We start from the raw sequence: 15,672 nt of genomic DNA on the forward strand, positions 1-15,672 counted from the left end.
TGTGATTTAGTAAACTTTTGGGATCTGTAAGTTTTGATAAAATTTTAGAAAATTTTGGCCATTTTATCTTCAAGTGTTTTTTATACCTCGGTCTATTTCTGTTTTTCTTTTGGGTCTCCTACTATATGTATGTCAGTCTGTTTGAAATTTTTCCATTAGACCTTGGGTTTATCTCATTACGATGCTGATAGAATAAATCATGTATAATGTCTGGTTGAAAATCAGGGTCAAATGAATAATAAGGTCATCTTGAGAGAAGTTACCAAAATATGCAGTCTTGTGTAAAATTGTATGTGTGTGTGTGTGGGTGTGGGTGTGTAAGAAGGGAGGTGTTGAGGTTTGTTTATCACCCCATGATGATATAGGGGTTAGGATCACTAGCTCTGGAGACAGATACACTTGTTTTGAATTATAACTGCCATTTACTAATTGTATTATCTTAGGCAAGTTACTTAGCCTTTTGACTTCTTTCAGGATTTTTAATTTATCTTTGATTTTCTGTAGTTTGAAAATGATATGCCCAGGTGTAATTTGTTTGTGTTTGGCATTTATCCTGCTTGGTGTTCTCTGATCTTCCAGGTGCTGTGGTTTGGTATCTGACATTAATTTGGGGATAATCCTAGTCTTTATTGTTTCAAATATTTCTTTTCTTTCCTTTCTCTTTTTCTTCTTCTGGAATTCCTATTATATGTGTGTTACACCTTCATAATTGTCTCATAGTCCTTGAATATTCTGGTTTTTTTTTTGTCTTTGTCCTCTTTGCTTTTCAGCTTTGGTTTCTGTTAAGATACGCTAAAACTCAGAATTCTTTCCTTAGCTGTGTCCAGTCTACTAACAAGCCCACCAAAGGCAGCCTTGATTTGTGTTAGTATTTTTGATCTCTAGCATTTCATTTTGATTCTTAGGATTTCCATCCCTGCTTACATTGCCCATCTGTTCTTCCATGCCGTCTACTTTATCCATTAATCATAGTTGTTTTAAGTCCCCAGACTGATGATATTTCTTCTAGTATTTCTGCTATATCTGGGTTTAGGCCAGCTCTGTCTTCAACTACTGTTTTCTGGCCATTGTGATAGTTAATACTGAGTGTCATCTTGATTGGATTGAAGGATGCAAAGTATTGATCCTAGGTGCGTCTGTGAGGGTATCGCCAAAGGAGATTAACATTTGAGTCCACAGGCTGGGAAAGGCAGACCCACCCGTAATCTGGGTGGGCACCTTCTAATCAACTGCTAGCACAGCCAGACTATAAAGCAGGGAGAAAAACGTGAAAAGACAAGACTGGCCTAGCTTCCCAGCCTACATCTTTCTCCAGTGCTGGACCCTTCCTGCCCTTGAATATCAGACTCCCAGTTCTTCAGTTTCGGGACTTGGACTGGCTCTCCTTGCTCCTCAGCTTGCAGATGGCCTATTATTGTGAGACCTTGTGATCGTGTGAGTTAATAAACTCATATATATATATATACATATATATATTCTGTTAGTTCTGTTCCTCTAGAGAACCCTGACTAATACAGCCATTGTATCTTCAAATATTTTAGTATGCCTTGCAATTTTTTCTTGATACCTGGACATGATGAACTGGGTAAAAAGGAACTGCTGTAAACAGGCCTTTAGTGATGTGATGATAAGGTATAGGGTGAGGTGAAGCATTACATTGTCCTATTATTAGGTATTAGTCTTTTAGTGAGCCTATGCCTCTGGACTGTAAACTTCACAAGTGTTCTTCAGTTTTTCTTCTCCTCCCCTTTGATGGGATAGAATGGCTACAGTGGACCTGAGTTAGATATTATCCTTGTATTTGTTAATCTTTCTTACCAGTCTCTTGCTTAAACCCTCAACTCTCTTGCCTCTCTCCTGCTTTTTTGTACTCACTTGGCTAAACCATAACCACTGGTAAAATTTAATTTGATGCTCACACTCTCTAGCACCTGAATATGGCTTGAGAAAAATACCCATCTGTCTATATTGACCGTTCTCATCTATATCGACTAGTCTCATTTAAATTCATTATTACCAATCTCATGTGGAATCTTATTGCTTCCCAGCAGTAATATTGTATTTCCTTAGTGCATTTGTGCCCTGTCATCCTAGGTAACTATTTTATATCTTATTATTTAAAATTCCATTACTTTCTGTTCCATTCTTATTCTAGATAATAATCTACTCTCTATTTCACTAAGAAAATAGAAATAATTACACAAGAATATCTACAAGCTTGTGCTACTACATCTACCACTCACCTGCTTCTCTGCCCATGCATGCTCTTTTCTCACATATTGTCTGTGCTTCAAATTAAGATCAACCCTTCCATTTGTTCAATCAACCATTCTTCAACCATCCAGCAAAACTGCTTTGACAAATATCTACTGTCTCCTTCATCAACAGTTTTTATTCTTGTATGCAAGGGTATTTTAAAAACTCTCTCTTGATTCCACTTACCCTTCCAACTACCATATCCTCTCTCCACTTTCCTTCACTGCAAAACTCCTTGGAAGAGTTGTCTACATTCTGTATTTCCAACTTCTCTCTCTCCCAGGTCTTGCCAGAACACATTCCAGTCAGGCTTTAGACCCCACCAGTCTACTTAAGTTTTTCTTATCAAAGTCACCAATGTCCATCAGGTTTCTAAATCCTTTGGCTAATTATCAGTCCTCATCTTAATTGACCTACCATCATGATTTCAGTTGATAACTCCCTCATCCTCTTTCTGTAGCTTCCAAGATACCAGTCTCCTGGCTTTCCTTCTGTATTGCTGACCTCTTCTCAATCTCCTGGCTCCTCATTTTTTTTAACCTCTTAATGATGAATTTTTCCAGGCTCTGTTCTTGTACATTAACTGCCTTAATTATTTCATTAACTTTCATGGCTTTAGAAACCTTTTATAAGCTGATTCCTCCCAAAGTTATATCCATAGACATCTCCCCCAAATGTAAAACTTGCATATCCAACTGCTTACAGGTATCTTATCTTGGGTGTATAATAGGCACCCAAACTTAGTACGTCTGCCTGATCTCTTGATCTCGCCGCAGCTCAAACTGGTTCCCCTAACCCAGTTTTCCCCATTTCAGTAAATGGTAAATCCATACCAGTCACTCAGGCCAAAAAGATGTCTTTTCATTAGTTATCTATTGCTGTGTAACAAATTACTGCAAACTTAGCAGCTTACAATATACCACGTTTATTATATTACAGTTTCTGTGGGTCAGGAGTCTGAGCATGTCTTGGCTAGGTTCTCTGTTTCAAGGTCTCTCATAAGGCTGAAAACAAGATATCACCCAAGGCTGGGGTCTCATCTGAAGGCTCGACTGAGAAAGATCTACTTCAGAGTTCACCTGTTTTTGGCAGGATTCAGCTCCTTGAGGGCTGTTGGATTGAGGGCCTCTGTTCCTAGCTGGTTGTTGGCCAGCAGCCAACCTAAGTTCCTTACCACATGGGCCTCTCCAAAATGGCAGCCTGTTTCATCAAAGCATGCAAACTAAGAAGGCAATAGAGTCTGCTAGTATGACAGATGTAACAATATCACATAATCTAATCATGAAAGTGACATCCCACCACCTTTGTAATATTCTTTTAATTAGAAGCAGACCACTGGGTCCAGCCTACCCTCAAGGGAAGACTATTACACAAGGGCATGAATACCAGATGGCAGGGATAATTGGGGGCCATCTCAGAGTCTCCAGCCACATCATCCTTGACTCCTCTTTTTCTTTTGCCTAAACAACCAATCCATAAGCAAATTCTATTGGCTTTGCCTCCAATATATTCAGAAACAACTACTTCTAACCACCATCACTACTACCACTCTCTTCCTAGCCATTGTTCTCTTTCCACTGGATTATTGCGGTGGCCTCCTAACTGGTCTCCCTGCTTCTGCCTTTGCCCATTTTCAATACAAAAATAAGATCGATTCCATTAAAAGTAAATCATATAATGCAACTTCCTATCTTACTTGAAAAAGCCAAAATTCTTAAAATGACTATCAAGCTTCTACATGATCTCTTCCCTGGCTATCTCTCTGATCTTGTTTCCTACGATTGTTCCTCTGCTCACTTAACTTCAGCCATTTAGGCTAGATATTTCTCAAAAAACATGCTCCCATTCTAGGGCCCTTTATTACACATTACCTCTGCCTAGAAAATCCTCCCTCCATTACTGCATGACCAACTTCTTCACCTAAGTCTTTACTCAAATGTCATCTTTATAGCAATGCTTTCCCTAAATAATCTGTATGAAATTGCAAACTCCTGTTCCCTACTTCTCTTCCCTGCTTTTATTCCTCCATAACACATATCACCAACTGTATTAGTCCATTTTTACACTTCTATAAATAACTACCTGAGACTGAGTGATTTATAAAAAGGTTTAATTGACTGAGTTCTACAGAGAAGCAAGCGCCTTCTTCACAAGGCAGCAGGAGAAAGAGAGTGAGAACTGCCAAGCACTTTTAAACCATCAGATCTTGTGAGAACTCATTCACTATCATGAAAACAGCATGAGGGAAACTGCCCCCATGATCCAATCACCTCCCACCAAGTCCCCTCCCTTGACATGTGGGGATTACAATTTGAGATGAGATTTGGGGACATAGAGCCAAACCATATCAAATAAATAACCTAACTGCTTATTTATTAATTGACTGGCACTCTGCACTAGAATGTAGGCTCCACAAGAAAGGAGATTTTTGTGTGATTTTTCTATCCACAGCAACTTGAGCAGGATAGTTAGTGGCTTAATAACTATTTGTTGAATGAATGAATGCATTTAGATATATTTAATCCATCTGGAATTAACTTTTATGAATGGTTGCAGATAAGAATGTGGCTTAGCCATTTTTTTCCTTCTAAACAGATGGCCAATTATCTCAACATTGTGTATTGAACAATCTATTAAACCACTCCTGCCCTCCAACTTAAAATGTCTTTTTTTTTTCTAAATGGAAAGGCTGTTCCATGGAATATCACCTATTTATTAGGGTTTAATATTCTCATTTTATGGCATCTTTTAATGAGACTTGGCCTACTGAACACTGGAGCTGGATGATGATTCTGTATTCTCAGAACTAATTTATGGATCATCACTCTATTCTGACATTTCATATGACTCAGCATCTTTGGATTTATAGATTTTTGTTTCATGCTAAATGACCAAAAGATCACAATGTTGATATTGATGATGATGAACCCATGAATCCACTGGCCATTGCATCCTTTGAGGAAGAGAGGTGGCAAACAATGATGAATTAGGTCACATTAACAGTAGTAAACCTTGTCTGGCTGATTAATCATTTTATTGCTGGAGCCTAGAATAGCACCCACATATCATAGGTGTTCAAATGTTCAACTGATGAATAGAACATTTGCTGTCTTGAAATATTTTAAAAACTTCATGTGGTGGGTGTGTTATGGGGATACAAGGTGAGGTTTTCTCCTGTGCTTAAGGTAAGAACCCAGGTATGTGAATTGTTGTAACTGAACAGAAGAATTTTTTCACATTTAGAGTTGGCCAACATTCTCCTTGGCAGCTTCATGAATTAGCAACCTCCACATTAGTGGAAGTACTGAGTTAGGTAAGCATCTGTCAGAAGTCACATAGGAGGGATTCCAGCTTTGAGAAGTGAGTTGGAAGAGGTAACTATGATAGGTAGAAAAACAACGCCCCCACCTCACCCTCTGAAGATGTTTACATCCTAATGCCTAGAATCTATAAATATGTTGCCTTATATGGAAAAAGATCTGGTAGACGTGATTAAATTAAAAACCTTAAAATAGGGAGATGATCCTGGATTATCAGGGCGGGCCCAATCTATTCACGTGTCCTCAGAGAACCTTTCCCTGCTGAGTTGAGTCAGAGGAAAATGTGAAGAATGGTCAGAGATGTAACACTGCTGGCTTTGAAGATGGAGGAAGAGGGCCACAAACCACATTCGATCGGTTTCTAAAGGGTAGAAAGGGCAACGAAAAGATTTACCTCTGCACGCTCCATTAAGGATCACAGTCCTGCCAACACCTTGATTTTAGCCCCGTGAGACCTGTGTTGGATTTCTAATGCACAGAACTGTAAGAAAATTAATCTGTGTGTTTTAATCCATCAAATTTGTGGAAAATGAATACAGTGATCTTTAGGGCTATTTTCCATATTTTCCAGATCTAAGAATCCAAAATGCTAAACTGTCAGAGGAGTGATTGGATTAGGGTCAGGAAAACAATTCCAACAGTAAGGGTTATTAAACACAGAAGTGGTCACAGCAAAATTGAGCAGACAGTGTAAATAAATAAACAAACATGGAAGTGGTTTATTAAGCAGACTGTGAAATCTCTATCTCCAAGGAGCTTAAAAATGAGAGTGGTTGAATGCTACCTGTCTCAAACTCAGTCTGAAGTTTCATCACCCAATGTGCTGAGGATGAAGCTAAATAACTTTCTACCCCTCTGGATTCTGTAAAAGGAAGCCTGAAGCAAAAACAGGCAGAGTTTCCTTAAGATTGGGGCAAACCTCCTTTAAATGAGAATAGTTTCCCTTCTGAAAGTTTTAGGAGTTTTCCATTTCCTACTTGGCATGAAATATGAAATTTCGCATGAACAGATATACATAAACAAAAAATGTAGCCATTGATAGGTTTATTCCAACTCACACTAAGCCTTTTATTTGATTTAGAGTAATTGAGGCAAGTCGGCATATTTTCATCCAACGATCTGTTACAACAGGAAGCTTTTTTTTTTTTTTTTTTTGAGATGGAGTCTGGCTCTGTCACCCAGACTGCAGTGCAGTGGCATGACCTCGGCTCACTGCAACCTCCACCTCCTGGGTTCAAGTGATTCTCCTGCCTTAGCCTCCCCAGTAGCTGGGACTACAGGTGCCCACCACCACACCCAGCTAATTTTTGTATTTTAGTAGAGACATAGTTTCACCATGTTGGCCAGGCTGGTCTCGAACTCCTGACCTCAGGTGATCCACTTGCCTCAGCCTCCCAAAGTGCTGGGATTACAGGCATGAGCCACCATGCCTGGCTACTAGGAATATTTTGATTCTATCTTACATTTAAGAAAGCTCCCTCTTACTTCATGGGAGTGTAAGCCTTTGAGTCTACAATAATCAGTTTGCACACAACGTCTTCAGAAATCTGTTCTGGGCCAGGCGCAGTGGCTCATGCTTGTAATTCCAGCACTTTGGGAGGCCAAGGTGGGCAGATCACGATGTCAAGAGATTGAGACCATCCTGGCCAACATGTTGAAACCTCATCTCTACTAAAAATACAAAAATTAACCAGCCATGGTGGCACATGCCTGTAGTCCCAGCTACTTGGGAGGCTGAAGCAGGATAATTGCTTGAACCGAGGAGGCGGAGGTTGCGGTGAGCTGAGATCACGCCACTCCAGCCTGGCAACAGAGCGAGACTCCATCTCAAAAAAAAAAAAAAAGAATTCTCTTCTGACTTGTCCAACTAAGGCCCCCACTAAAAGGGAGAGAATAGCTGCAGCTTTCACCTAAACTCCCCTCAGTCTGCACTTCTGTGTGTCACCTGCTTCTGGCTTACACAGTGACTGGAATTTTTGGTTATATTTGTTTTGGAAAGTAAAATGTAAATTCAGCCAGACTCTTGATAATTCCAGTAGTTATTCAGCCAGCTGTTTGGGAGGGCTCTCTCTGAAACAGTGATCAGTAGCGTTTTGACCACAGATTCACTGGTCTCAAGAGTCAGTTGCCCTTCCTCTGTGCCACAATTAAGTCCTTGTCTATGTCTGTCACAAGTGGGGTGGAGGATGGGGTAGAAGGGGAGGGATATTGTTATAATTGCCTCCCTTGCCACCATCAGCACTTCTCACCTGTCCTTGTGAACCACGAGTTTATGCTTATAGAATCTAGTTTTGCATCAGCAATTGAGGTCACTTCGCCTTGGAGCCACTGCATCAATCTGAAAGACTCCATGAGCCACAAGACAGTTGTGATGGTCTGGATGGCAGCCTGCAAATGAGAAGTTACACTCTCTAGAATTCCTAGACTATTAGGGCTGAAGGGACCTTGGATATTAACATAGGTTCAAGCCCATTTCATCCAGATGATGAAACTGATACCGAGACTCCTACAGAATCTTGTTTTAGATCACTTGCTGACTTCTAGTTCTATTTTTTGACACCTAGTGTCCAGTGTGCTTTACACTTCAGGCCACTGTGGTCTCAAATAGAGCTAGGAACCAGGTGTGGTGGCACACGCCTGTAGTCCCAGCTAGTTGGGAGGCTGAGGCAGGAGGACTGCTTGAGCCCGAGTTCAAGGCTGCAGTGAGCTATGATTGCACCACTGCACTCCATCCTGGGCAACAGATCGAGACTGTCTTAAAAAAAAAACCCAAATCAAATAGAGCTGGAGCTAAACATTTAATAAACTCCAGCCTCTGGAGTCCAAGAGAGCTGCGTTTGAATCCTGACTTTGCCACTGATTGGCAATAAAACCTTGGGTAAGTTACTTAACCATTAACATACCCGCCAAGTCACCGAATAAGCTTCCAGAACTTGGCCTAATCCCTGGGGAGGGGACCGCAGGAAGAACTAGGGTAATTTTTCTTTTTTAACCAGTTCACCAGATGGGGCCAGGGAAGGGTGGTCGTATGTAGCCTGGAGGAGTCAGAAATTCACCTGAAATCCAGAAAAGAGGCATTTTTCTTGCACACCAGAGCTCATGGGCTGACATTCTCACACTGGACATCCCTCTAAGCCTCCTGCTCCGCAATCCCCAAGGCCATCAGCCTTGTCTGACCTCCAAACGTTTCCCCCTTCTTATGCCGGCTTAATTTTCCAGGGCTTTCCCACTTTCTATTCGTCTCCTATCAGGTTTCCAGTCCGAAGGCTAGGACGCCCCACGTCGCAGCCAGGAACAGAGGCGCCCAAGGTGGCAGTATAAGCCGTCTTCAGGCCTGTGGCCCCACTGATGGCAGAAACAGGACGCGGGGATAGCCCCAGCCCCCGACCTCAGGCTAGGCAAGGCTCTAGAAAGGTCCCTGACGCTGGCCGGGCGCGGTGGCTCACGCCTGTAATCTCAGCACTTTGGGAGGCCGAAGCGGGCGGATCACGAAGTCAGGAGATCGAGACCATCCTGGCTAACACGGTGAAACCCCGTCGCTACTAAAAATACACAAAATTATCCGGGCGTGGTGGCGGGCGCCTGTGGTCCCAGCTACTCGGGAGGCTGAGGCAGGAGGATGGCGTGAACCCGGGAGGCGGAGCTTGCAGTGAGCCGAGAGTGCCACTGCGCTCCAGCCTGGGCGACAGACCGAGACTCCGTCTCAAAAAAAGAAGAAAGAAACGCCCTTGAGGCTTCCCTGCCCTCCCCAGAGCCGGCGCTCCAGCGCCCCCAGGATCGACGGTCAGCATAGCAAAGGAACGCGCTACCTGCGGCCGAAAGTATAGCGCCGCTGCGGGCCCCTTGACAGCTGAGAAGACGACGGCGGCCGAGGAGGCCCAATCCCGAGGCTCGGCCCCGTCAGGGTCCGCGCTGGCGGTGTGCGCGTGTACGTGCGCCCGTGCACGTGCATGTGTGTGCGCGCGCCCTAACAGACCTGCTCCGAAGCGTCTCCGCTGACTGCCCGTCGGTGGCACGCCTGGCTGCGGGGCCCACGTGCCACGCAGACGCCCCCAGGCGCGTCCCGCTCTTGCTCTGCGGCCCAACGGGCGCGTTCCGGCCGCGGGACAGCCTTGCAGAGAAACGCGGTCTTACAAACTCACTGGCCTCCCGGTCTGGGTTTTTCACTGCTCAAAGCTCCACGCGCCCTGGCGTCTCCACACAGCACTCCAGATGTGTCAGATTTCCAGAAATGTTTTGATCGCTTGCTTTCACTTCTCTTTTTAAGATCTGTTTTTGAACTCTTCCTCTGCATTGTGTATTATCATAACGCTGACACGTTTTAGGGCCGCGAGGCGGGTAATGACGTTTTGACATGGGCGCCTTGGTGAATGACCTGAATTCTTACTTCCGAGTAAATCGTCTGACTGGCTTCCCTATCGCATTTTAGGGTTAAAACGTGCATTTTGTGTTTGTTTAATATCTATGTTTATATAGACTGCAAGTTTCATAAGGGCACGGGGTGGGAGGGGCTGTGGCTCTTTTGCCTCTTACTGTATTTTCAGAACCTAGCAGAAGCTAGGACGTCGTGTGTGTTCTCTGAATAGATATTGAATGTGAGGGAGGAAGGAACTTTCCAGAAGTGTGACCTTTGGTTTTGGAAAGGCACAAGGTTCGTAGTTAGGCGTAGAGAACACAAGTTTAGAATCATGGCCTCTACACTTTTGTTGACAATGCATTGCTTTAAGTAACAACTTTTTTTTGAGACGGAGTGTCACTCTTTTTGCCCCGGCTGGAGTGCAATGGCGCGATCTTGGCTCACTGCAACCTCCGCCTCCCGGGTTCAAGCCATTCTCCTGCCTCAGCCTCCCAAGTAGCTGTGATTACAGGCGCCTGCCACCACACCCGGCTAATTTTTTGTATTTTTAGTAGAGACGGGGTTTCACCATGTTGGCCAGGATGGTCTCGATCTCTTGACCTCGTGATCCTCCCACCTTGGCCTCCCAAAGCGCTGGGATTACAGGCGTGAGCCACCATGCCCGGCCAAGTAACAACTTTTTTTAAAAAATGCACTTCAAATGTATATGTATATATATTTATTTATAAGTTATAAAAATGTAATGCATGCTCATATATATATTTATGTATGATTACAAAGAGCACACCAAATAGAAATTTTAAAAAGCTAAAATAAAAATAATACCTTGGTCGGGGATGATGGCTCATGCTTGTAACTCCAGCACTTTTGGAGGCCAAGGCGGTCAGATAGCTTGAGCTCATTGGTTCGAGACCAGCGTGGGCAGCATAGTGAGATCCCATCTCTACAAAAAATAATTTTAAAAAATTTGCCGGGCATGGTGGTGTGTGCCTGTTGTTCCAGCTGCTTGGGAGGCTGAGGTGGGAGAATGGCTTGAGCCTGGGAAGTTGAGGCTGCAATGAACCGTGTTTGTGCCACTTCACTACATCTTGGGTGGCAGAGTGAAATCCTGTCTCAATCAGTCAATGAATCAATCAATCAATAAAATGATAACAATACCTACAAGTTCTAAAATAATTTCCTGCAGCGCACTTTGTAGCCCACTAGGTAGACAGTTTGTAGGGAGAGGGCTGCCCTCTACTGGTGGAGGGCAGCTAAGGACATTTGCTTTGGATCGCCTGCCTTCTGCAGGAGTCCACTTGGTGGCCTACACAGCGTGTACGCTTAGCATTCAGTCTACGTTATTTTCACTCATAGAAAATGTAAGGTGAGGCATTGTTTTAAGCCAGAATAGCTTTAAAAGGCAGAGATACTCGCATTGTGCAGTCATTATGGACCAGGAAACGTTGAAACATCTGCGAGTAGAAGTGACTCAAAACTGAATGTTCGTCTCTGTAACATCATGGCCAATACTCAATAAAGGGGAAACAATTAAATAATCTGTTCTCATATGTCAAGTCTTACAAATCTTTTTACTTTGAAGACAACTAAATTATACTGTTGTAGTTTTGATAGCAGAATATGCCCTGCTGATTTTTAAGCCTTAGAGACTTTTAGAGCAATAAGCATAAAACAGATTTTTATAAAACAACATGTCTTTTTCACTTAAGAGTTCAGTGTTTGAAAACTTTTAAAGTGCCTTTATGCAGAGGCTAAACTGAGGGAGACTGATTAAAATATAATTTCAGGAGGCCGTGTGCGGTGGCTTACGCCCGTAATCCCAGCACTTTGGGAGGCCGAGATGGGCGGATCACGAGGTCAGGAGAGCAAGCCCATCCTGGCTAACAAGGTGAAACCTCGTCTCTGCTAAAAATACAAAACATTAGCCTGGCGTGGTGGCGGGCGCCTGTAGTTCCAGCTACTCGGGAGGCTGAGGCAGGAGAATGCCGTGAACCTGGGAGATGGAGCTTGCAGTGAGCCGTGATGGCGTCACTGAACTCTGTCCTGGGTGACAGAGTGAGACTCTGTCTCAAAAAAAAAAAAAAAAAAAAATATATATATATATATAATTTATCTGCTGGTGGAGGGCAGCTCCATCAGTGTGTATATATATAAATAATTATAAAAATTATATATTATATATAATATATAAATATTATTATAATATATAATATATAAATAATTATAAAAATATATTTATATATATAGAAAATATATATATAAATAATCTGAGGAATATATTGTAGATTTTTTATGAATTTTCCAGCAAAGTAATCTATACTGTGAGAATATGAGTGAAAAGTATAGCACAGAATGCAGTCAACCATGAAATTGTTTGCTAAGCTGTGAATTGTATAGATAAATAATTCAGTTGCTATTTTGTATTAGTTCAAAACTATTTTTTACTGCATGACTAACATTTCATTTTACCTTCTCAGTTCCACTTCTGCAAAAAGTAATATGTTTCAGAATCTGTTTAAGCTGCTCCTACTTTCAAGTTGCTCACGGTCTACTATGTATATAAGCAGGGAGGCAAATGATCATAAGTGAATAAGAGTCCTGATCCCCCATCCTATCTCACAAATAAAACACCTACCAGCAAATATACACAGATGCCCAAAGTGTCTAGGCAGAGTGGGGAAAGGAAGGAAGGAAGAAAAAGTAGAATTGCTTTACATGTCTCATTGATTTCGAGCTCCTCCCATTGGCGCTTCTAAATGGTGAGGCTTCCTTCACAATTTATTGTATTTCTCTGTAATGTCATGGTCAACACTCTATAAAGGGAAAACAATTAGTGAATCTGTTCTCATGTGTCAAGTTTTACAAGTTTTTCCCGTTTGAAGACAAACTGATACTATTGTAGTTTTGCTGATATTTAAGCCTTAAAGACTTTTAGAGCAAAAGCATATAACAGATTTCTATAGAACAGCATGTCTTTTTGACTTGAATAGTTCAGTGTTCAAACACATTTTAAAGTGCCTTTCAGCAGAGGCTAAACTGGGGGAGAGGCTATACTTGGCTCAAAAACAAATGTCAGGAAAGAAAATTATGCAGCAGCATAAAATCCAACCACAGTATCCAAAGGGTACAAATCTCCCAGAATTCTTACCTCAAAGCCCACATGCTAACTCAATGTTCCCAGCCATGTGGCTACTCAAAGTCACCAAAGAAATTCTTTTTTCAAATCTGTTAATAGGTTCTGTGGGATACCAAGTTGTGTATGGTAATCAGAGTTTCTGAAAATAACAGATTTTTTTTTTTCTTGAGACAGGGTCTCACTCTATTACCCAAACTGGCCTGCGGTGGCATGATCATGGCTCACTGTGGCCTTGACCTCCCAGGCTCAAGCAATCCTCCTGCCTTATCCTCCTGAGTAGCTGGGACTACAGGTGTGTGCCACCATGCCCAGCTAATTTTTTGTAGAGATGTGGTTTCTCTCTGTTGCCCAGGCTAGTCTTGAACTCCTGGGCTGAAGCGATTGGCCCACCTCTGTCCCCCAAAGTGCTGGGCCCAGCCACAGATTCTTTATTAATTACAAATGGAAAAAAGTACCATTTACAACGAAGAAATTTGGAAAACACTGTTTTAATTAGATGATCAATTTATCATCAATAAAAGGACACACTGATATTTTATATTTTATGTCCCTGATGTGATTCATCGAGGAGGGCATTCTGTCCTAGGTAGCATTTTTGCCAAAAATGTTTAATCAAAATTTAATTTGAGGAAGCAAAGAGACAAACCTAAATAAGGGACATTCTTTAAATCAATGGGTCTGAACTCTTCAAAGATGTCTAGAAAAAGAATAAAAATAAACATGAAAATGATCATGAAATACCACATTTCAATCCATGCTATTTGCTTTATATAATAATGTTTTATTGTAAGTGTGATAATTTGTTAATAATTAAAGTATTTTGTGTGTCTTCTCTCCACACCTGCTTAAAGCATTTTCGAAAACTTCTGGAGATACGTGTTTTCAATTAAATTATCAGAAGAGTTTTATAAAACAAGCCTTAAAAAATGTCAATGTCATGAAGATTTTTTAAAAATATGGAGGAACTATTTGTTCCAGATTAAAGAAGGCTAGCTGTTTGATCCTTGATTAGATCCTGGGTCAAGAAATAAAAACAACTCAAAAGATGTGATTGAGAATTGAAGAGAAATGACTTCAGCAAGATGGTGGATGAGGAGGCACCAGCTCTTGTCCTGCAAAAACAGCAATTTATCTACCAATGAAAATAGCTCTGAGAGTGCTCCAGAGTATAATTAAGAACCTGTAGCATTCCACTGGAGCACAAAAACTGAAGATGGTTGCATAGAAAAGCATTGGAGCATTTTATCTGCATAACTCTAACCCCCAGCATCACTCTAACCCCCAGCATCACTCTAACCCGCAGCATCACTCTAACCACTGCTTGATGCCAAGAGGAATCCCCTTGGTCTTGACCTTCTCCCCTCCTTCTGTGGGTTGACCATCTTTTGACTGAGACTGGACATGGACATTTCCACCCAGTGGGTTACACTATGTGCAGTGGTTACGGCTGTGCAGGCCACCCCTGACATCACATCTTGCTACATTTTCATGGTTTCATGGGCTGTTGCCAACAGCCTAGGCATTTGGTCAGGAGAATGGCAATTGAGTGACTAGATTCTTAAAGGACAAGGCAGACACCTGATTGGCCTGTGCCTGCCTATGGCATACCAATCTTGGTGTTCCCAACCATTCTTTTTCCTTTTTCCCTTTACAGTGCACATCCTAGGGGTGCTCTGCAGTTCAGGCCATTATAGTACCCCAGGCAGAGCCCCCTGACTCTAATCTGGAAGCCATGCTTTCCCTGGTGCTGCTTTTCCTGGGTGCACAGGGGTGGGGAATGGAACCAAGGAGTATCTAGATCTAGTCCGGTGCCTTGTCAAGTGCAGGATGTGACCCCCCTTCCTAGACTGGAAGGCTGATGTAGGAAGGTCTAGGTTAAGAAGCAGGGCAGCAGGAGCTGCAGAGGTAGTAGCCTCAGGACTGGACAAATAGACTGGGTTACAATACCTGGACAGCCAGCACCCCAAGTGATAGACAGGAACATCTCCAACTACAGGAAGTTCAGGAAGCAGGCAAGGGTTGGGGAAACTAGCCTCTCCCCTTCTTGTTCCTTTAGAATACCCAGTGGGCCCTGGACTGACAACACATTGGTGAATATTGGTACGGCAGTGGCAGCAGGTGGTGATTGGAAGCTTTGCAGGATCTGCAACCCGGATATTTGGAGCATTTCCTCCCAAATGCCAATAGTCCATGTGTGGCCTATTGCCAATTTGATGGACGTCCCAATAGCCATCAATGATTCTAATCGGGGAAAGACACCTTAAATGTAGGTTGTCTAGAATACAGACATAAAGTCAGAGACAGACTTTAAACATCAGCAATGGTATGGCAAGGTCCATAGATTCTGCAACTTTATCCTGCTACTTAACTCATGGCTAAACCAGTCACAGGCTGTGTACAATTGGATCAGAGACTTTTATATCAACTGCTTTCTGATCAGAGTGACATGTGGTTCCCTGGGTTATATGAATGTGTTGTGCATGATTTTCATCTGTTTTTCAGGCCTGAAATTTTATTTATATCTATATATCCATAAGCAAAATATGAAATTGTAGGGTTTTTTAAACGTTTACAAAAATGACTCAATAGAGTACATATATCTA

Source organism: Nomascus leucogenys, chromosome 5 (assembly GCF_006542625.1).
Source record: "Nomascus leucogenys isolate Asia chromosome 5, Asia_NLE_v1, whole genome shotgun sequence".
Lineage (NCBI taxonomy): Eukaryota > Metazoa > Chordata > Mammalia > Primates > Hylobatidae > Nomascus > Nomascus leucogenys.